Genomic DNA, 23827 nt, shown 5'->3' with positions numbered 1-23827 from the left:
CTTAAAATATCCTCATAAGAGCTCTCATATGAGGAGGCAGGCTACACCATACACAAAAAACCACTACACTGGGATGACATACAATGAACTGAACTGAGCTTAGAGGGACAAATTTTATTAATAAACTGCTTGCTAAGTGAATTTGAAGCCCCAAATTTTTCTAAATTAAACAAGAAAACTTCCATCTGGTCTGAGATTCTAAGAACAGGAACTACCCATGGAACGGGGCTCTGCTTGAAGTTGGTATGGTTTTGGCTTCATGACTAATCCATATGTGGGTGTCAGGTCAAGCTCAGCCATGGGGCATTTCTTCAGTGTGAGCTGTTGCAGAACTGCGGTGATGAAAATGAACAATTCATTTTGTGCAACCTCTTCTCTAAGATACTTCTGGATTCCCATTCCAAAAATGAAGACTTTCTCAATAAGACTTTTATTCAGTTCCCTGTTTTCATTCAGAAATCTCTCAGGTCTAAGCAAGTTGGAATTATCCCAAATAGTTCTGTATAAAATAGACAAAAAAATTTTTAAAGACTTCGTTTTATCACTTTTGCTTTTGTTGCCAACTTCTCCATAATAATTTTGCTTTGGATAAGTCTTCCATACAAGTTCAGAACAATGTATATAAAGTTATATATACATATATCTGTGTGTGTGTGCGCGTGGGTATGGCGCTTCCCGGGTGGTGCAGCAGTAAAGAATCTGTCTGCCAATGCAAATGTGGATTCAACCCTTGGGTCGGGAAGATCCCCCTGGAAAAGAAAATGGCAACTCACTCCAATATTCTTGCCTGGAAAATTCCATGGACAGAGAACCTGGCAGGCTACAGTCTAGGGGCTGAAAAGAGTTAGACATGACTGAGTATGCAAACGTATATGTATATAGTTATGGAAGTATATAATTAGATAATTATTGTGGATATATATGTCATTATTCCCTTTAATATGTTGACAGATTTAGTTATCATAAAACAGTACAATTATACCTATTTTTCACAAAAATGGTTTCTGGTTCATTAAATAGTGAAAAAAATACATGAAACGTATTTTAATTTTTTATTATTTTAAATGAATAATTCCACAAAAGTCTCAATAGAATATTACAAAATTGTGGTTAAATAAAAGGTAATAAATATTTTAATCTCCTTGGTTTTAAGCAAAACAGGAAGGATTAGACTATTGAGGCCACGCCTCTCACTCTGGTGCTCTTTCACCGTGTTTAGGAAATAACCTTCACACATTATCACAGAGAGGAGCCAGGTCTCCTGAAAGCAACTCTGACTGAGGGGGTTGCCCACATTTGGTTCTCCCTCCTCCTTCCATCTTTTGTTACAAGCGCGGCATCAGGCTCATCTACAACTAATGATAGTGTATTACCTGCATCCTTAGCCATACATCAGAGACTCACCTGGCTTCATAAAGAACTGGGTCTCTTTGTCGATAGATGTCACCCTCTTCCTAGGAGAAAAATTTGTTTTCTCTGCACTGGAGGTCATAGACCTGGAGGTTTACAAATAATATTCAGTCCTCCAACAAACTTCGTTTTGCTCTCATAATCTTTTAAAAGTAATTCATTGCTGCTAACATTTAAAAATCAGAAGATTCCACAAGAAAATCTCCATTTCTAACTGAAAGGGCTGATAACACTGCGATATGCCCTGCTCACCGATAGTTTACTGGGCTGGATAGATACAACAGATGGCCTCTCCTCACTGCTTCAACACACAATGCACCTTTCCTATTTTCCATTGCTCAATGTGTGCTTGAACTGGTGACCTTTTAGATTAAACATGAATAATTTCCCCCTAATATCAAGTCTTGAATTACATACTCATTTAACTGAAACAAGTGCCTTCTTACAAAGAGTATTTCTTTATTAGCACCTGTGTTAACTGAGCTTATTTGCTCATTACTCAACAGTCAATAGAATCACAAGTTCTTAGGATACTAGAACACTTGAGATACTTGGGGTTGTACTAACAGAAAATAAATGTCTTTCAGTTTACATTGACTGTATTTCTTTTCATAGTGGGTTTAAAAATGTTTAGGTTTATCCAGTGTAATCACTGGGTGGAGGAGAGATGTATCAATCTCTCTGACAATAAGCTTTCCAGTGGCACAGACTATGCGGTGTATTCCACCAGTTTGCTGGTTACAGAGATCGTGAAGGTGCTATTAGGAGCACAGGATGATAACTTCCCTCCCTAAAAGCCTAGCATCTAAGCCATCAGTCAGATGAGGTCTTGGGTAAAGAGGGAGAAGCTATACAGAGTACTGTACATATGGCTAGCTGAGTGTATAAGAATGCAGTCTTGGGATTCCCTGTTGGTCCAGTGGTTAGGACTAGGTGCTTCTGCTGCTGGGGCCCAGGTTCGACCCTCAGGAGGGGAACTAAGATCTGGCAAGCCATGTACTGTAGCCAAAGGAAACCAAAAAAGAAAGAAAGAAAGAATGCAGTCTTTATCAGTTTGCTGGAAACATCAAGTCCTTACTACATGGAGCATATAATTTCCATCAAACCAGATTTGCATATTAAATAGGATTTGCACTGGATGTGAATCCTGCTTCTGTTACCTGCTGAAAATGTGATCTTAAACAATTTGTTCAACGGGGCTGAAAGTTTCTTCATCAGTAAAACTGGGATTATGATAGCACCACTATGTAGGATTACTCTTGAGGTCAGAGTAGATATATCTGAGCTTTTTGTACCCAGCACACAGTTGTTGTTTTAGCTGCTAAGTCATGTCTGACTCCTTGCAACACCATGGACTATAGCCTGTCAGGGTCCTCTGTCCATGAGGTTCTCAGGCAAGAATACTGGAGTGGGATGGCTGCCATTTCTTTCTCCAGGGGATTTTCCAGACCTAGGGATCAAACCCCTGTCTCCCAGGTTGGCAGGGGGATTCTTTACCACTGAACTACTAGGGAAGCCCCTAGAACACAATCAGTTCAGTTCAGTCGCTCAGTCGTGTCCAACTCTTTGCGACCCCATGAATCACAGCACACCAGGCCTCCCTGTCCATTACCATCTTCCAGAGATCACTCAGACTCATGTCCATCGAGTCCGTGATGCCATCCAGCCATCTCATCCTTGGTCATCCCCTTCTCCTCCTGCCCCCATCCCTCCCAGCATCAGAGTCTTCTCCAATGAGTCAACTCTTCACATGAGGTGGCCGAAGTACTGGAGCTTCAGCTTTAGCGTCATTCCTTTCAAAGAAATCCCAGGGTTGATCTCCTTCAGAATGGACTGGTTGGATCTCCTTGCAGTCCAAGGGACTCTCAAGAGTCTTCTCCAACACCGCAGTTCAAAAGCATCAATTCTTCGGTGCTCAGCCTTCTTCACAGTCCAACTGTCACATCCATACATGACCACAGGAAAAACCACAGCTTTGACTAGATGGACCTTTGTTGGCAAAGTAATGTCTCTGCTTTTGAATATGCTATCTAGGTTGGTCATAACTTTTCTTCCAAGGAGTAAGCGTCTTTTAATTTCATGGCTGCAGTCACCATCTGCAGTGATTTTGGAGCCCCCCAAAATTAAGTCTGACACTGTTTCCACTGTTTCCCCATCTATTTCCCATGAAGTGATGGGACCAGATGCCATGATCTTTGTTTTCTGAATGTTGAGCTTTAAGCCAACTTTTTTGCTCTCTTCTTTCACTTTCATCAAGAGGATTTTTAGCTCCTCTTCACTTTCTGCCATAAGGGTGGTGTCATCTGCATATCTGAGGTTATTGATATTTCTCCTGGAAATCTTGATTCCAGCTTGTGTTTCTTCCAGTCCAGCATTTCTCATGATGTACTCTGCATATAAGTTAAATAAGCAGGGTGACAATATACAGCCTTGACATACTCCTTTTCCTATTTGGAACCAGTCTGTTGTTCCATGTCCAGTTCTAACTGTTGCTTCCTGACCTGCATACAGATTTCTCAAAAGGCAGGTTAGGTGGTCTGGTATTCCCATCTCTTTCAGAATTTTCCACAGTTTCTTGTGATCCACACAGTCAAAGGCTTTTGCATAGTTAATAAAGCAGAAATAGATGTTTTTCTGGAACTCTCTTGCTTGTTCCATGATCCAGCAGATGTTGGCAATTTGATCTCTGGTTCCTCTGCCTTTTCTAAAACCAGCTTGAACATCAGGGAGTTCACGGTTCACATATTACTGAAGCCTGGCTTGGAGAATTTTGAGCATTACTTTACCAGCGTGTGAGATGAGTGCAATGTGTGGTAGTTTGAGCATTCTTTGGCATTGCCTTTCTTTGGGACTGAAATGAAAACTGACCTTTTCCAGTCCTGTGGCCACTGCTGCATTTTCCAAATTTGCTGGCATATTGAATGCAGCACTTTCACAGCATTATCTTTCAGGATTTGAAACAGCTCAACTGGAATTCCATCACCTCCACTAGCTTTGTTCGTAGTGATGCTTTCTAAGGCCCACTTGACTTCACATTCCAAGATGTCTGGCTCTAGATTAGTGATCACATCATCATGATTATCTGGGTCGTGAAGATCTTTTTTGTACAGTTCTTCCGTGTATTCCTGCCACCTCTTCTTAATATCTTCTGCTTCTCTAAATATTAGTTGTACTCTTCATTATTCCCACCACTGCCATCACCACCCATCAGTCTCATTTTTCACTGCCTGAGGTACTTTCAGCTCAGCCTGACCTTCTGTAATTGATATGGGCAAGCCTCTAGCTGCATTTTCTTCACAAATATTTAGAGTGCCTACTATGTGCCAGGCACCGACCTAGGTGCTTGGGTTGAGGAAAAAGAAAATAAACAAAGAGAGAGACAGAGAGAGAGAAAAAACAAACCCCTGCTTAGTGGCTTACACGCCAGTGGGGAATTTCAGGCTGCTTTTCAAATATGGGCTGGTCCTACCCATGTAGAGTGTGAGCCCATGAAGCCCTTGGCTCACATCTCTCCCTGTGAGCCCACTTTTGAAATTTGATTTATTCTGAATGAATTTGTATTAAGATTTCATCCTTCCCATTATCTGTGAAGAAAGAAAACTGAATTTCTCTCCAACTTTTTTCAAGAGAAACAGAGGGGATGAAGTTTGGTTAAGAAGAATGAAAACTTTTCCCAAATTAATAAAGAACAAACAAAGAACTAAGCAAATTTTATCTCAAGAAATAAATGCTGACTTCAGTTCAGTTCAGTCGCTCAGTCATATCCGACTCTTTGCGATCCCATGAACCGCAGCATGCCAGGCTTCCTTGTTCATCACCAACTCCCGGAGTCCACCCAAACCCATGTCCATTGAGTCAGTGATGCCATCCAACCATCTCATCCTTTGTCGTCCCCTTCTCCTCCTGCCCTCAATCTTTCCCAGCATCAGGGTCTTTTTCAATGAGTCAGCTCTTCACATCAGGTGGCTAAAGTACTGGAGTTTCAGCTTCAACATCACTCATTCCAGTGAACACCCAGGACTGATCTTCTTTAGAATGGACTGGTTGGATCTCCTTGTAGTCCAGGGGACTCTCAAGAGTCTTCTCCAACACCTAGTTCAAAAGCTAATGGTGACTTACTCATCATGATTTACTTGATACATATTAATAAAGGTGCATGTTTTCCTGGGAATGAAAGCCATTCAGAGTAGTGTCTGTTGTAGCACTATAAGAAAGAGAAATACAGCATTATAACACATCTTGCAAACTCAAATAACCCATCGCTAAGCTGCCTCCCACAATGCATGGACTATTTTTATAAATGCTATTTTCTACTGAGATAATGATATGACATTTTTATAAATGCCTATTCATTCATTAATTGATATATCTTTTCTGATCTCCATGTTTAGTCGCTCAATCATGTCTGACTCTTTGCAACCCTTTGGACTGTAGCCCACCAAGCTCCTCTGTCCGCAGTATTTCCCAGGCAGGATTACTTGAGTTGGTTGCCACTTCCTTCCCCAGGGGATTTTCCTAAGCTAGGGACTGAACCTGTGTCTCCAGCACTGCAGGTGGATTCTTTACCACTGAGCCATTAAAGTTATTTTTTACTGTAATAATGATATGACATCTCTATAAATCTCCATTCATTCATTAATTGATGTATCTGCTGCTGCTGCTGCTGCTGCTGCTAAGTCACGTCAGTTGTGTCAGACTCTGCATGACCCCATAGACCAGGCTCCCCCATCGCTGGGATTCTCCAGGCAAGAACACTGGGGTGGGTTGCCATTTCCTTCTCCAATGCATGAAAGTGAAAAATGAAAGGGAAATCGCTCAGTCATGTCCGACTCTTAGCGACCCCATGGACTGCAGCCTACCAAGCTCCTCTGTCCATGGGATTTTCCAGGCAAGAGTACTGGAGTGGGGTGCCATTGCCTTCTCCAGATGTATCTTATACCTATTGTCAAATTGCTAATTTATTCTTTATTTTGTATTTGTTAGACATATTGAGCATTTAATACATTGAGGGCATTGCTATGAGCTAAAATTTCCAGAAAATCATCACAGTATTTCTATGACAGAGTTGGTCATAAGTAGACATGCAATTACAACCAGAAACTTTTAAGGAAATTATAAAGAATTTTCTTTGTATACAGGATGTTTTTGTCTTTTACTAATAGATTAAAAAAATATACATCAGTTAGTACTTGATAGAAGTATCTGGGAATTGGAATAGAATTGGAACTAGGAAATCTGAATTCTAGTTATTGTTCTAAGTGCGATTTTGGGCAAATCTCATATCTACTCTATGATTTCATTTCCTAGCTGTGAAATGATATTAGTTGTACCTGGAGGAACTAAGTTGCTTCTAGAACAGGTATTTTATTTTTCTAGTGCCATACTCAGACTTTATGCTTACTGTACACCTTTCCCCTTTATACTTCTGTGATTATGCATGGCTTAAATTGTCATGGTATGTTTCCATATGGTACTCCCTAACTTCCAAAATGGCCCTCATTCTCAGTGACATCTCAATGTGATAAGTTTGAGAATGGACACTGGACACAATTGTCTTAGCCACTTCTGGGTTCTCTCTTCTGATTACCTAACATGTAGAGAAGATACATCTCATCTATAGTTATTAATGGACTAAACTGAGGAGCCAGTTTCATACTTCCCAGGAAGACTGCAGTCGTCCAATTTCAGCAGAGTATGAGTGGAGAAGCATGTCTAATTCAGGTGAAAACTATGACTAAGCCTCCGTAGTCTAGCTCTCAGCCAAACTGTGCAAACTAGTTCTGTTAATTTAGAAAGTTAATATTTGAAACTCTCTCTGACCTTTCATCTTGTAGTTGGTATTGAACTTTGGCAAATAATATGGATATTACTCATTGGATGTCCTCAAAACCCAACAAAGGATAAGACCAAAAAAGGGATGGACCTATTTGTTGGAAGGATTACCTGTTCCTATGTGTAGCCACTTGCCTTTCTCAGTACATTCCTGTCACTCCCTCTGTGCATTCAGCTGCTCAAATTCTAATCCGTATAAAAAAGCACATGTTCCTACTCTTTGGAAACCTAGCATGTAAAATTTGATTTCACTAATATGAAAGTATGAGTGATTATATATTCTAAAGGGGGACTCAATATGTTAATGCATTCATTGTAGGGTTTCTCTTTCTGTATATATGTTTCCAAAACTTCCCATATAAAAGTGCCTTTCTACACAACTTTTAAAGAGTGTATATCCAATAAATACTTATTAGGGTACTGTTTAGCCTTCATGTGTGTGTACATATGGTATAAGTAATAGCAAAAATTTTGCCCCCTTTACCTAAGATTGTCCTATTTATTTTGCTTCAATCTATTTCATTTTAACTTATTTTCTGCTTTTTGATCCCTTGTCCTTTTAGATGGAAAATAGTAAATATCCAAATATAGAATGGATTAGTCCCAAATGATATATATAAGATGCCTTTTATTAATAGGTTTGTGCTAAAATTCTTGGGTCATATCACACTACTCTCATTGGCCAATGCATCTGATCTTTTTAGTTTATATATTACTTCATTTCTTCACTTTTAATAATATAATGAATACCTATTTTCTAAAATATGTTTTCCCTATTAGTGAGGTCCTCAGATGTGTTTTCAGGATCCCAAAATATATGATCACTTTCATTTCACCCCAAATGCCTGCGGTAAATTTGTTCTCTGTTCCTGATTAGTAAAGCTTGTAGATTGTATTCTTTTATGTAGTTCCCAAAGTCACCCTACGGAAGCCTTTGGGACAGAACTGCATCTTTAAATGTAGGCCCTTTTGGGGGGGCTTCCCTGATGGCTCAGATGGTAAAGAATCTGCCTGTAATGCAGGAGACTTGGGTTTGATCCCTCGGTCAGGAAGATCTCCTGGAGAAGGAAATGGCAAACCACACCTGTATTCTTGCCTGAAGAATTCCATGAACAGAGGAGCCTGGTGGGCTATAGTACATAGGGTTGCGAAGAGTCAGACATGGCTCAGCAGCTAACACTTCACCTTTCTATTAAGTTAAAGATGAAATCTGCTTCAACCAGAAAGGGGATCTGCAGGAAAGAGATCACTGTGAATAGGTAGCATCACATGTGAAATATGGAGAGCAAACTAGAGAGGGAAAATTCAGGGGACTGAGTGGCTAACTGTCTGGGTTTGACTGCTCAGCTAGTGGTCTTCCCCTTTGAGGTCCCTGGGCTGAGGTCACTGCATTCTGCTGTGCCAATTACCACATGCGGTGAGAGATATTCCCATACTTTGACTATTTAAAGATGGGAAGAGAAAAAAGCACTGAGTTTAATTTTTTTATTTTAACTATAAGGAATGGAAACAGTTTGAACTACTATAACTTAAGTTGTTTACATACATATTTAATAAAGCTTATCTACTTAGCCTATACTGGCATGCCTTTGGGAGCTGGAGAGTCTGGCATAAAGTTTAGTAAACTTTCAAATACCTATAAGTGTATACTCTGTTCAATCTATTTGTGGCAACACTAGCTTCCTCCATCTATTATCTAGCAAAATTCTTAGCTATTAAAAATGAAGCCACATCACATTAGCAGGTGGCTAAGACTGCTCATGGGGGTAAGTTAAGTGAGTCTGTATGACACTTAATAGCCAAATATAAATTATGGTTAGATTATCCATTGCTCCAAATTTCAATATTCTTTCCTCCCCTTAATTAGTAAATATACGGCAAAAGTTAATGGCATCATAATTTAGTTATGGAAAACATTCACATAATTTCCCTCGCTCTAGTTTAAATTTCATTAAAGAGTTTCAAAATAAAATAAAATATTAAAATAATATTAACATAATATAGATTTTTAAAGAACTTCCTTCATTCATTCTAATGCTTTAGATTCTACACTCCTCCCATACCACTTTTGGAACAGTTGTTATCCAAAAGGAGAAGCATATCCTTACCAATGAGGAATAGTAAAAAGGAGAAAGGAGGTATAAAAGCTTCTGTGTAGAGTAAAATTTTCCTGTCTTCAAATCTGGATGATTTCATCGCAATGTTTCCATCTGAGGGAAAAAAAAAGCTTTTTAAAATTTTAATTTAAAATGAAAATATACTCATAATAATTATATTTTCATCTGAAAGCATGTTACCAATTTCTTCTTGAATTTTGACTTGACTTTCTGGATAGTATACCAAATAAAGAAGGCTCCAAAATATACATGTTGATATTATTTCAAACCGTGAAAATAAAGAGAAAGTGTACCTTGGAAAAAGGTATTAGCAAAATCAGATTTCAATTTACTTTGTATTTGGATACTAAGAATCCAAGGAAAATAATTTACATACAACTGCTCATTAACAATTATTATACATTTTTATAATTATTATTTACAAATACAATTGTATTTGTAATTTGTATTTATAAATATAATTATAAGTTGTATTTGCAAATACAATGATTATACATTAAGGTTTATTTCAAAATACAGGCTTAATATCTTGCCCATTAGAATACCCGCTATCAATAAAATGTTGGTGAGAATACAGAAAACATGGAACTCTAATGTATTGATGGTAGAGATGTAAAATGATGAAATCACTATAGAAAACAATATGAAGAGCTCTCAAAATATTTAAAAGAGAATTACCACGTGACCGATCAACCTCACTTCTCAAAATATCCTCAACACAGTTGAAAAAATGGACTTAAAAAGATATGTAAATCTATGTTCATGGTAGCATTATTCACAACAGTCAAGAGATGGAAACAATCCACACATCCATTCATAGACAACTGGATAAATAAAATATGGTATATACGTGCAATAGAACATTTTGCAGCCTTAAAAAGGAGATGGTGCCACTGGCTATGATACGGATGAACCTCAAGGACATTATGCTAAATGAAACAACTTAGTCACAAAAGGAAAATACTGTGTGATTCCACTCATATGAGGTATTGTCATCAAAATCATAAAAACAGATTAGAAAGGTAGGTGCCTAGGGTTGGCAGGAGAGAGGAGGGCAAATTGGGGTTTAATAGGCATAGAATTATAGTTTTAAAAGACAAAAAAGTTCTAAAAATCTGTTGCACAACAATGTAAATATACATGACACTACTGAATTGTACACATAAAAATATTTAGGATAGTAAATTTAATCTAAGGGGCTTGCAACCACAATAAAAAATAAAATTAAAACAATTTTAATGTACAGATATTACTATAAGGCAAATTAAAACACTGGAAATAGCTCAGTACAAAATAAACCATTGTTATAATGGCTACGATCTATATGTAATAATAATATCTTAAACCATAAATAGCTATTGAATGCTTATTCTGTTCTATGCTCATTTCACTGAGGAGAGAGCTGTGCCTCAAAGACTTTATGGACCTTGCTTAAGGTGACTCAACTCAGAAGAGACAGGTGGGATGTAAACTTGGACTTACCTGGCTTCAAGGCCATAAGTTTGTATAAGTGCATAATGGAAGGTTGAGTACATTCAGTTTTTGAAATACTAACTTTTAGTGAAGTTATTTTATTTTAAAAATTCATTCTTTAGACACAGTGTCTTCACTTTTGATGTCATCTATACATTGGTAAGATGTTTTTCATTTATTATGAAAATTAAAGCTAAAAGGTCTATATAAAACTTCATCTTTTCTCAAGGATGACTTTACATCAAAGAATGTGATCAGTTTTCTTGAAAACCTACAGTCAGAAATATCACATTAAACAGTTTTTCTAGGCTGTTCTAATTATAAATTCAATTCAGTGATGACCTAACGGTTCAGATGGCAAAGGCTTTGCCTGCAGTGTACGAGACCAGGGTTCGATCCCTGGGTTGGGAATACCCTCTGGAGAAGGAAATGGCTATCCCCTCCAGTATTCTTGCCTGGAAAATTCCATGGACGGAGGGGCCTGGCAGGCTACAGTTCATGGGGTCACAAAGAGTCAGACATGACTGAGTGACTAACACTATTGCCAACATTATAAACGTTATTTGTGTTTTCTACCAAATCTTACAAAATCTAGTAACAAAAATTAATGGTTAAATCAATATAACATTTAAGGTTTTCATGATGATGATGACAACAATAACAGTGATAATTCCAAATACTGATCACTTGATTGCCCTGCCATTTGAAATGGGGGCTGTAATTAGTCCCACTCTAGAGATGAGAAACATGCAGCACAGAGATGGTTAAATATTTTACCAGGACCACACAGGAGACAAAGTGAGCCTCTAATTCAAATTTGTGGTTTCACTGCACTGGGACTTCAGAATTTGTTTGTTCTCTAAACAACCTTGCATCACAACATGTGCAAGAAATATACCCAAACTTAGCTTCAGAGCAAAGAGAACTCCTTCCCAAACATCTCTTCTTAAGACCTGGTTTTACATCTTTTGAACAGGGCAATCTCTTGTAGTGAGCCTGTAGATTCAACAGTTCTTATGCCATAAAATTTCTAACATGACTTCATAGTGCAAGGAATTATCCTGAAAATAAATTGCCCACATGGATTTGCCAACAATGGTGTCTATAGTATCATACAGCATGTTACAAGAACATGGAATTCTATTCAGAATACACTGTCTCTATTTGTTGTTAAAAGAAAACAAAACAAGTCGTGAATTCTGCATAAAAGACATGGATTTTGCACACTGTAGAGCCATGAACATTATATTCAAGACCTAGGACTATTTGGATAAATATCAGGATTCAGATTTTGATCATCCTGAACTTTTCTTTTTATATCAAGGCTTAAGCAACCTATTATTTATTTTGGCATGAGGAAAAATAATACAAACAAACAAATGCCTCTGTTTACAAAGGAAATTCAGGAACACAAATATGTAGATCCTAGGAAAAAAAGTGAACCCAATCGCCAATACCTATGGCATGAAGAAGAAAAGATAATACAAGTCTGAAGAATACTCCACCTAAAATGAAACTGTTAAAACACCTTTAGAATTTTGCTGTTGTAGCTGTTATACTAAGGGAATTTGCCTTCTACAGTCTAATATCTTATAAGAGTATAATAAATATGATAGTGTTAGCACAAATAATAAACAACCTATGATAGGAATAGAAGAGAGGTTTTTTAAAAAAAAGATTTTTGATGTGGACCATTTTAAAGCCTTTACTGAATTTGTCAAAATATTACATCACAAGGCATATGGGATCTTAGCTCTCCAACCAGACAACTGGACTGCCAGGGAAGTCCCTAGAACAGAGTTTCATTTGAGCTAAACTGAGGACTGTAGCCCAGGAGACAGATTCAAGAAGCACTTGAATTGTGTTTCCCCAGAATTAAAATGGGGAAAGTTTGTATAGGAAAAAACTGCAAAGTTACATAAGGTGTCTGTCAAGAATTATGGCTGGAGTTGGCAAGAAGTAAGTGTGGTTGTTAAGCAAGGATTGCCTAGGGTCCGAAATAGTTGCTTAGTTACAAGAAACCTTCAAACCATAAGTTTGCAGCTGGCAGCTACTAGCAGATATTGTTTTGAAAACTGCTGGTGTTGTCCTTGAGTTTGATATAGCACAGAAAATTCAAGTTCTCAGTGATGCAGGAACGTGTCTGAAACAATGTCCACAATGATGGTCCAGCTCCATTACAGATTCCTGAACCACAGTTTTATATTTTGTCAGACAAAGAACAAACATCAAACATAAGAGAGGTTCATCCTTCAAAGTTTCATTGAGTCAGCATGACATGGTGTCTGAGAAGGAAATTTCATCTTCGAAGGAGTGCTAGAATTGGTATCATAGGAAGGGGGTGATATATTACCCCTATCTTCAGAGTGAATAAGTCTTTTCAGTCATGTCTAAATCTTTGCAACTTTATGGACTGTATGTAGCCCACCAGGCTCCTTTGTCATGGGATTCCCCAGGCAAAAATACCTGAATGGGTCGCTATGCCCTCCTCCAAGGGATCTTCCCAACCCAGGGATGGAACCTGCGTCTCAGGTCTCCTGCATTCAGAGGTGGATTGTTTACTGCGGAGTCATTTGGGAAGCCCTATCCAAACCTGAGCACAAAGCTGAAGCCAAATCATGTGCCCACCATGATAACTTCCCCAGACCTCAATACCTGAAAATTGCTTCCATCAATAGGTAAAAAAGGTTTAAGAAAAACAAAAAACTATGAAGTGTTAAGAGTGATAGTGGTGTGATGGCGATATAAATTATCTTCCTGAAAAGGATATTGATAATCTGTATGAAAAACTCAAGAATTCTTTTATTATGTGACCCAGAAATTCTGCTTCATAACATAAGAGTACAATGAAAAAGGAGACAAAATTGATGCACAAAGATGGTCATCTTGGCATTGGCAAGATATTCAATATCTGCATTACTGAGACACGGACTAGTAGAATATGGGGAGGGTACAGACCATGGAGTACTATGCAGTTGTTAGAAGCAGCAAATTAGAAATACACCTGACAACCATGATTGGATCTTAACAATATAGGGTTTCATGAAAAAGGTTAGAAAGGAGATGCAAATAACAATGGTAATTTACATATATTAAAGATCATGATAAACATAAGAATATACACTAGTACATGAAAATATAAAATATAAAATCAAGTGCATTTTCTAAGAATACATAAGACAAAAAAACTGCTTAAACAGATTAAGAATAAATGTCAATGGGTTGGGAAAGGGACTGGGTGTGGGACATAGACTTAAGAGTAGTAAATGGCCAATATCAAAAGAGGGAAATACTTTATAGCAGAAAACAGAAAATTGTGATTAACTGTCATTCACCTTAAATACTGATAAATAGTCGTACATACCAGCTCCAAAGAGGTCACTCACAGTGCTTAAAATTTCATCCTCATTTAAGGTGGTGGTTTTGGTGACAGCGTATTTGTTGTGGCATGCATTAATCAGAGCATCAGTGATATCTTGGATATGGTCTTGAGGACACAAACCTTAACATGACTATTCATCCCTTCTTACATTTTACAGCACATATGACTCTCATGCAGGAAGAGCCATATTACCATGTAACTTGAAATGAACCCAATTAACTTGAGAATGTAAAGAATATAAGTAGATCATTTTAAATCTTGCAGCTAATTTTGCTTGTCAGTGGTAATGCTCAATCATAAAAGAGTGTAGTGAAGAAAACCAAGTTATCAAACTCAATTTTCTTCTTAAAAGTTTTTTTTTTTCAATCAATAAAGCATATGCCTATGTCTGGAAGCACACTTAGAAAAATCAGAGGCTAACTTATAGAGAAAATGCTAAGCAATAGATATAAGAGATTTTCAAACCTATTGTAAGAATTTTACTATGATCACCATGTAAAAGGAGGTGGGATTGGAATAGGTTAGGGAGTATGAAAAAATTTTTATGAATTTCACAAACTGTTTTATTTACAGTATCTGATCTAGAATTCCAAGCTGGTATCTTGATACAGATTGTTTTCTGCCCATTCCTTTTAATTAGATGGGACTTAAGTCCTCACTCTCTTCATTTGTTCAATTATCTACTTTTTCATGTTTTCCCCCGCAATGCTTTACTCTCAGGAAATAGTTCCCTAAAAACTAGGATTTTTTCTAGTATTTACATAATTCGAGAGAGAAATTTTCTTTTTGTGGACCATCAAATTGGGCCAAAAACATTTCAATGGCCTCACAAAAAGGTTTGCTTCTGTCATCTGGAAAACATTCCTACATGTGTTATGATCTCAAAGTTCATTTCTCCATAGGAAAGAAACTCAAGGGGGATATGAGACTAAACTGGAAGCTTCCTATAGGACATTCCTTATTATTAAAAGAACTTTCTGAAAAAACTATGCTGACACTTTTAAGACCTCATAGTTTCAGAGATAAAATTAGAGAAACAAAATTATTGGGTCATTTCTTCAGGAAACCCATTTACATGTTGATCATCATTTATCAGCCAAGGACAGATTCATATTTCAAGTATGCACCTTATCTACACAGTATGGAAATTCTGAGATTTCAAAAAATTCAAAGTTCTTTTTTGGGTCCCTACATGAGAACTAAGTAATACTGCCCTATAATCTCTCTGACTGGACTTCACATTTATTAATGGTTTGGGTGAGGTTCATTATGGAAAAACTACAGTGAAAGAACCAAGGTAGTACATACAACTGTCTGAGCTCTCAATGCATTTCACAACTTATTTTTTTCCTTCTCACCAAATCCCTTGTCGCGTCATGCATTTAAACCCTTACCTTATCGTGTAAGATGATCTGGTACATGTAGAGCAATAAACATGCCTGATAGAGAATAAATAGAGAGAGTAGTAATAAATAGCAGAGGATAAATGCCTGATTCGGGGCATGATAAAACTCCTGGGGAGCATTTATAGTTTGCAAAGGAAGGTATCTGAAAGATGGTATGAAATCAGCAGGATTTGTGGCACTGGAGGCCTTGAGTAAGTCATCATCTGTTTTAATAATTCTAAGAAACTCCTCATCACTGTGGTCATATCTCTTGCCAAAGCAAAGGGTACAGATAACATTGGCCATAGCACAGGTAATAGCACCTCTAGGTTCAAAGCTGCCACTCTTGGAAGTCAATTCTGTAAAGACTTTTACCAGCTCAGAGACTTCCTCGATGACATGTTCCTCAAGTAAGCAAGAGCAGGTGGAGGATTTTGCTTCTGCTTTAGAAAATGTTTGTAAAGCATTGGAAGCAATTTTCTTATGAAGTTTCCAGTTCTCCCCATTGAAAGCAGAAGACTCTTCATTGTGCCAGGAAAGAAAAGGTATACACATTAGGTCAGGCTGCAAAATGCTCTCCATGTTTGAGTAGCACTTCTTTCACCATTTCCATCCCATTCACCACCAGGACAGGTACCATGCCAAGTTTGATGAGAAAGATATCTCCATATTTCTTCCTCATTTCCATGAATGTAAGGTAAGGATGGTCTCCAAGCTGAAGAAGATTTTCCACAATGGAGAGGGACCATGGGCTAGGAGGAAACACCTCCTTTCTCCCTTTGTTTCCTAGTTCTCTTACAAAACAAAAACCATCACCAAAATTATGAGAGAAGTGGTCACCTCTCCAGAAGTGACTGCCATGCCGAACATCATTTTCAGGTATAAAACACCTAAAATAGAAAAATTTAACCATCATTTTTGCTATTCTAAGCATAGACTAAGTAGTCTTTCTCCATGTAAACATTTAGGAGAAAAGTACAGACTCTTTATATTCAGATGAAAACTATTATTAAACAATGCACCAAGAGGGTAAAATTAAATTCTTGTAAAATTCACTGTATGTCTATCTCAATTCTATTATTTTCATGATCCTAACCATCAGACTAAATCCTTTCATGTCAGTTGTTGACATCATGGACAGAAGAAGAGGATAACTCACTGTAGGAAGCAGCCTGGTGGGTGGCAAATGGATTGAGGCTACAGAACCTGATTTCCTATTCATTAGCTGGGGGAATCTTCATCCTGTCACTAATCTAAGTGCATCCCAGTTGTCTCATCTGTGTTCTACTTAACAAAAATTATTCATACATTTTCTCAACAAATATTTATTGAACACCCCAATGTCAGGCACTGAAAAATACAAAACAAAATTTCACAGATTAAGGAGGAAACTAGAAGAACAAAAATAAGATTACAAAGTAATAAGTGCTATAAAAAAAACTGTGTAGAGTGCCATCTGTCATTGTGTGAGGGTGAAGTGCAGTCATCATTAAAAAGTACTTGGGTAAGGCTTCCCAACTGGCTCAGGAGTAAGAGTCTAATGGCCAGTGCAGGAGACATGGGTTCGATCTCTGATCTGGGAAGATCCCCCGTGCATCAAAGCAACTAAACCCAAACGCTACAACTATTGAGCCTGGGCTCTAGAGCCTGGGAGCCACAACTCAGCCCACGTGCCAAAACTCTTGAAGCCTGGGTGCCCTAGAGTCCATGCTCCGCAACGAAAGCAGCTACTGCAGTGAGCAGCCAGAACACTGCAGGGAAGAGTAGCCCTCACTCTCTGCAGCTAGAGAAATGCCCATGCAGCAACAAAGACCCAGCATGGCCAAAAATAAATAAACAAATAAAATTATTTTTTGTAAAGTACTTGGTGAATTACAAGCCATTTAGTAGAAACCTAATTGGCTGTCTGTCTAGTCTGTTCTTAAACTTCTCAGCCTGCTTGTAAAAGTGACTTTCTGAAGCAATTCTACTGGTTTGAAACCTGCCTGTATAGTCACAAATGGTTGATCCAAGGATAAGCCTTCAGTCCAAGATGAACCTTAGGAATATGAAACTGGGACTGTGAAGGTTCATCTTCTCTTTGGGCAGCTAGGTCTATAAGACATAAATCTGAAAATAAAATGAGGACATTTCACCTACCAGGAGGACCTGAGAAACTGTGAGAAAAGGTCTGAAAAATAAATGAAGTAAAAAGGAAAAGAAATAAAAGATAGAGAGTGGTCTCATGACCTTGTACTCACTGTTTCTAGTATCTTCATGAGATTTTGTCCTCAGACTGAATTCTTTTCTGTTTAAACTAGCTAAAACTGGTTTCTGTTACCAAGAGGGTCATACCTCTCTCTCCTGCAAAATAAAGTTTAACAGACATGAAGAATATTTTTGTTAGTTATTGCATTTTTACGATTTTATCTATTTATCTGCCTGCACTGGGCCCTCATTGCAGGACCAGCTTTCTCTAGCTGTGGCGAATGGGGGCTAGTCTTCCTTGCAGTGCTCAGGCTTCTCATTGTGGTGGCTTCTCTTGTTGCAGAGCACAGACTCAAGACACCTGTCCTTTGGTAGCTGCAGCACGCAGGCTCACCAGTTGCAGTGGGTGGCTCCAGGGTGTGAGTGCTTCAGTACTTGTGGCACATGGGCTATGTTCCTTCACGGCATACGCAATCTTCTCAGACAAGGGTTTGAATTGAACCTGTGTCCTCTGCATTGGCAGGCAGATTTCTATCCACTGTGCCACAAGGGAAGTCCAGATATTGTATTTTATAGTAACTACAGAGAGAATTCAAAACTTTCTCTCCCTTGAAAGAATATAACAGAATTTCACACTTGGCAAATTAGTTCTTGAGACAAATAACATTGGTGGGCAGTATACTCATTGGCCAGTGTAAATATCCAGTTCTTTTTTGGTTTTTGAGTATGCCAGCACTCAATTTAATATATATGAAATACATAGATACATATACACACTGAGAGGCATCCTTGCTAGCAGCAATGAATTTGTTTTTCAGTTCAGAAGAAAATGATAGGGCAGTAAAAAGCACTACACTTACATTCTACTTTAAAAAAAAAAGCACCAGGGACCAAAGAAATGTGTATCTTAACTCTCCCACCGTGAATATGCAAGAAAAACCTTGTTACTTAGCTTATGTGATTGTTTCACCTTTCCAAGTTGACAGATAAAATGTGGCTAATTACACTCACTTGGTTGGCATTGTTTCCTAAGGAATGAACTTAAGGGTTGAAAGTTAAAGATCAACTTCTTTTCATGGGGGGGAAAGTGTGCAGTTAAACTAGCAAGAAAACTTGAGTCCCTAATCAATGCAACAGCTGCAGTTTGCAAAACTTTCTTTCTCTCTCAGTTCAGGAAGAAAACAGTGAGAATATCGCTGTGCTGCGGCTTTGCAGCATGCTGATTTTGTGAAACCTCTCCTGCTTCTATGACATTTATCCCCTGTTCAGTTCAGTTCAGTTCAGTTACTCAGTCCTGTCCAACTCTTTGCAACCCCATGGACTGCAGCATACCAGGCCTCCCTGTCCATCACCAACTCCTGGAGTTCACACAGACTCACGGCCATAGAGTCCGTGATGCCATCCAGCCATCTCATCCTCTGTCGTCCTCTTCTCCTCCTGCCCCCTATCTCTCCCAGCATCAGAGTCTTTTCCAAGGAGTCAACTGTTCACACGAGGTGGACAAAGTACTGGAGTTTCAGCTTTAGCATCATTCCTTCCAAAGAAATCCCAGGGCTGATCTCCTTCAGAATGGACTGACTGGATCTCCTTGCAGTCCAAGGAACTCTCAAGAGTCTTCTCCAACACCACACTTCAAAAGCATCAGTTCTTCAGCGCTCAGCTTTCTTCACAGTCCAACTCTCACATCCATACATGACCACAGGAAAAACCATAGCCTTGACTAGACGGACCTTTGTTGGCAAAGTAATGTCTCTGCTTTTCAATATGCTATATAAGTTGGTCATAACTTTTCTTCCAAGGAGTAAACGTCTTTTAATTTCATGGCTGCAGTCACCATCTGCAGTGATTTTGGAGCTCCAAAAAATAAAGTCCGACACTGTTTCCATTGTTTCCCATCTATTTCCCATGAAGTTATGGGACCAGATACCATGATCTTCGTCTTCTGAATGTTGAGCTTTAAGCCAACTTTTTCGCTCTCCTCTTTCACTTTCATCAAGAGGCTTTTTAGTTCCTCTTCACTTTCTGCCATAAGGGTGGTGTCATCTGCATATCTGAGGTTATTGATATTTCTCTCGGCAATCTTGATTCCAGCTTGTGCTTCTTCCAGCCCAGCATTTCTCATAATGTACTCTGCATATAAGTTAAATAAGCAGGGTGACAATATACAGCCTTGACATACTCCTTTTCCTATTTGGAACCAGTCTGTTGTTCCATGTCCAGTTCTAATTGTTGCTTCCTGACCTGCATATAGGTTTCTCAAGAGGCAGGTCAGGTGGTCTGGTATTCCCATCTCTTTCAGAATTTTCCACAGTTTATTGTGATCCACACAATCAAAGGCTTTGGCATAGTCAATAAAGCAGAAATAGATGTTTTTCTGGAACTCTCTTGCTTTTTCCATGACCCAGCGGATGTTGGCAATTTGATCTCTAGTTCCTCTGCCTTTTCTAAAACCAGCTTGAACATCAGGGAGTTCACGGTTCACATATTACTGAAGCCTGGCTTGGAGAATTTTGAGCATTACTGTACTAGCGTGTGAAATGAGTGCAATTGTGCAGTAGTTTGAGCATTCTTTGGCATTGCTTTTCTTTGGGATTGGAATGAAAGGTACTAGGTGCCAGATCCAGAACTAAGCACTAATCCACACTGTCTTTCAAAATTCATACCTCTGTGTGGTAATATATTATCCTGTTACAGAAAGGCTTCACAAGATAAAAAAATCATTTTCCTCCTTTATTTCCCATTAAAAAATACATTTACTTATTAATTTGGCTGTGCCAGGTCTTAATTGTGATGGGAAACCTTTAATTGTGGCCTGGTGATCTTTTTTTTCCATTATTGTTTTCAGTTGAAGAGTCCAAACTCTTAGCTGCAGCATGTGGGATCTAGTTTCCCAACTGAGGACCTTGTAGAGTCTTAGCCACTGGACCACCAGGGAAGTCCCTATTTCCCATGTTTTTTAAGCTTAATATCAAATCACCAATTACTTGGAGCACTTGCTTTTTCACAAATGTCAAAAAAGTCCATTTCTCTTAGGCATTCACCAAACTACTAATTTGTATTATTGACAATAGTTCTATTATTGGTGTTTTCAAAGCAGACGACTACAAAGTAGGTGAGAATGGGTGTGGTTAGAAGTAAGAGTGATTTGACTCCCACAGAGATGACTGGGTTGGCCTGCCTACCTCTCCTGCTGTTTAGCTGTGGGAACTCCATTAAATTATAGTCTCTTTTGGTCTCAGTCTTCTCATCTATAAAATGGTCCCTTCAGACTAGAAGACCTTGAAGGCCAGCTGAAGCCTTCAGTAGTCAAAGTTAGAAGGAAATGCTGGACAGAAGCCTGAGTGTGATGTCCAGGGTTAATTGCCAGAGTTTCCAGAGCAGTCAACGGTTCATCAACAAATGTCAGTAACTGTGTGACTGCCTTGGATTCTTTTTCAACTTGGGCCCTTTTAGTCTTTAAGACATTCTCCTTGGCAGTTTACCAGACCCAGACACATTGCCAACTTTCCAAGCAACTTTCTTGGAAAGCTCTGAACGCACATTCTGTTCCTGTTGTTTTGGGGTGAAGTGGGGCTGAGAACAGAGGGTGTTTATCTCACTAAGGGTGGCCTGCTGCATCGTCAAAAATTCAAGGTGAACTCTAACCCTTTTGCTTCCTATTTGCATGGAATTAAGGTGACTCTAACCCTTTAAGAGAACTAGGTGAAAAGAGCACGAGGAAGTTGAAGGCCTTTGCACTGATTCTCAAAACTAAACACACACACACATCAGGCTTCCTCCAGAAGCTGTGAAAACATTACAGGGTCCACATCCCAAATGGATAAATTAAATCCAAATCTCTAGGGGCGGAGGCATGTTAAAAGTTCCTCAGTACGACTAAGGGGCATTCCAAATTGCTGTCCTTTCTGGGGAGAAAACAACTGGCTGTGAGATCAACAAATCCATTCAGTTAAGTTACAATGAAGCTTGGAAGGCTCACCTGTACCCAGCAATCTTGCAGTCAAACATGAGGAATCTGGTGGAAGGATCGAACGACAGACAAGGTTTTGAAGAAAGCTGAGGTTATCCTAGAAAACAGGAACAGTGTGGTTGCAGAAGCAGCAGGCCTGGGGCAAGGCTGGGAGAGAACATTCTGGTTCTAGAAAGTGAGGGGTGGACCTTGGACCCGTGTGGGGAGGAGTCTGGAGCTAGGTTAGGGTGTTTGAGAGTTAGAGAGAGGACTGGAGAGGTCTCTGCAGCCAGAATTAGATCCTGGAAATTGGGAAATTGCAGCGTGAGTGGAGGGAGAGGGACTACGCCTAGAGCAAGGTGTCTCAAAAAGGGTGTCGGGTGGAAACTTATTTTGGAAAGGAGGATGGAAAAACTTAACTGTTTTTCAATTGCTGCTGATAAGCAGAATTGTGGTGGAAAGGTATGTAGCAAGGAAGCAAAGAGCAGGAAGGAAAAAGACAACGGTGCAGAGGTACTGCTTTACTGTGAATTTCAGGAAACCTGGGGCATGCTCTCAGCACTCTGGGCACCAAGCACAGGAGCAGGAAGATGGATGAAATGAAAAAAACTAGGAAACTCAGGTTCCCTTTTGCCGGCATGTTGGTAGCATCTCTGGAGTCTTCATCAAGTGGACAGATTCGTTTTTCCACAACTAGAACAGTGAACTTCTGAGTATGACATTCATAGCTTTGATTTGAGAAAAAATTATCCACATCAAGTTTTTGTTTGACCAGGATAAACATCAATTTTTCTACCTCTCCAGCATGTACAGTCTAGTTTTTCTACATGTTATTAGAGACATGGTGTGTGGCTCATTGACATTTTCCTGTCAAGGTGTCTATGAGTTATTACATAATAGGTTTTTCTTTAAAGCTTTGGTGTTTTTGGCCCCATAATTATTTACGATTTCAAGTCAGCTTTTAATGAGATTGTCCAAGAAAGATCATTGATAGCAAGTACTTTCTCACATTATGAAGAAAGCAAGCTCACAAAGAGAGTGCTAAACCTCAAAGAGTAACCTTCAGGCCCTGAGCTATGGTATCCTATTCACAAAACATCATATATCTCTAAATATTGAAATTCTCAAAATAATATGAACAACAACAAAAAAATCTGACAAGGGCTTACAAACCATAGGGACTTTCTGACGCAGGGGCAGAACTTTTCCTAACCAGCATTTAGTCACGTCATACTTAGTTACCAAAAACCCCCACTTTTTTTAGTACTAAAGTTTTTCTTTAAGTATTACCTTCTTAGTAAAATTAACCCCACATTGGATTAATGTATAGACATTACATAGTTATATAAAATTCCTCCTTCGAGTACTCATGTTACAGACAATCGGTAATAATTGCTTGGCAGTGTGTCATTTGAAAGCTTTGTTAGTAGACGATAATGAGAATTGCCCTGCATTCCCATTGATTAAGAGGAAAATCCTTTCCATTATAATAATTGTGGCAGCTAATGTTTATTGTGCACTTACAAGGAATAAGCATTGAAAGTACTTTACATATTATATAAATTATTTCTTATACCCAACTTTTAAAAGATCTGCTATTTTTTTCTCTGTTTGGCAGATAAATTTTGAGCCAAAGAGAAATTAGAAAATAGGCTAACAATGGACATGGACTTGAGCAAAGTCCGGGAGATAGTGAAGGACAGGGAAGCCTGGCGTGCTGCTGATCTTGGGTCACATTCAGACGGGACTGAGTGACTAAGCAACAACAGCTGTGCTCTTAGCCTCCGATTATACTGCCTTCTACTAGAGAATTCATGGGTTTAAACTTTGAAACTTCTGCTGGTTACAAGAGCAATCCTTACTGATGTGACTTCATAATACAGGAGATGTATTAGGTTGTCAGGTGTGGCTTGTACCAAATGGTCGGGGATGGAATACTAATTTCCAAGGAATGTTGTAACAAATCATCACAAACTTGGTGGGTTACAACAACAGAAATATATTAACTTACAATCTGGAGGTCAGCAGTCTGAAATCAAGGTGTTATTAGGACCCTTCTCTTTCTTAAGGGCTAGAGGGGTGATTTTGCCTT

General features: G+C 38.7%; 1 pseudogene; it reads right to left on the bottom strand.

The window, feature by feature from the left end:
• Nucleotides 1-132: 132 nt before the first annotated feature.
• LOC138080721 (cytochrome P450 1A1-like) lies at nt 133-16472 on the bottom strand (annotated as a pseudogene).
• Nucleotides 16473-23827: the final 7355 nt, after the last annotated feature.

The sequence above is a fragment of the Capricornis sumatraensis genome, chromosome 6 (assembly GCF_032405125.1).
Source record: "Capricornis sumatraensis isolate serow.1 chromosome 6, serow.2, whole genome shotgun sequence".
In the NCBI taxonomy this organism is placed as follows: Eukaryota; Metazoa; Chordata; class Mammalia; order Artiodactyla; family Bovidae; genus Capricornis; species Capricornis sumatraensis.
The sequence above is the reverse complement of the archived record's forward strand: the minus strand, read 5'-3'. Positions and strand labels throughout refer to the sequence as shown.